The sequence below is a fragment of the Etheostoma spectabile genome, chromosome 12 (genome assembly GCF_008692095.1).
Source record: "Etheostoma spectabile isolate EspeVRDwgs_2016 chromosome 12, UIUC_Espe_1.0, whole genome shotgun sequence".
NCBI lineage: Eukaryota > Metazoa > Chordata > Actinopteri > Perciformes > Percidae > Etheostoma > Etheostoma spectabile.
In genome coordinates this window covers 26,082,143-26,082,590 of record NC_045744.1, presented here as the reverse complement: position 1 = coordinate 26,082,590, position 448 = coordinate 26,082,143, and the positions used below count along the sequence as shown (strand labels likewise).

The 448-nt window shown below is 44.6% G+C and overlaps 1 protein-coding gene across 1 annotated transcript in view; it reads right to left on the bottom strand.

Annotated features, from left to right (window-relative positions):
- The window catches only part of si:rp71-39b20.4 (potassium voltage-gated channel subfamily V member 2), an 8,662-nt gene that overhangs the window by 1,812 nt on the left and 6,402 nt on the right, over nt 1-448 (bottom strand). The gene's annotated exons all lie outside the window — the stretch shown is intronic.

The following is a 448-nucleotide window of genomic DNA, read 5'->3' as shown; positions in this document are numbered from 1 at the left end:
GGCAGACACCGTCTCCATATTTAAGAGTAGTTTTAAGACTTTCCTCTTTGATAAAGCTTATTGTTAGGGCATCAAATTGAATATTGTTAGGGAGGAGGAGTCGCAGGTCCGCCTAACCCGGCCACCTGCTCTCATCATAGTTGTCAGATTTATCTATCATATAACCAAGCTATATAAAACTAAAGGAGACTTGGCATACAGCCCAATCCGGTTGGGGAGAGTCCTAGCCTGACCAGGCTCCTCTCTTTACCCTGTCTCTCTTGGTTATGCTTTGATAAAGCTTATAGTTAGGGCCTAACATGAAAGATGTTAGGGAGTGAGGAGTTGCAGCGTCCGCCTAACCCGGCCCACATGCTTCTCGTCATAGCTGTCAGATTTATCTATCATATTATCAAGCATATAATAAAACTAAAGGGAGACTTGGCATACAGCCCGATCCGGTTGGGGA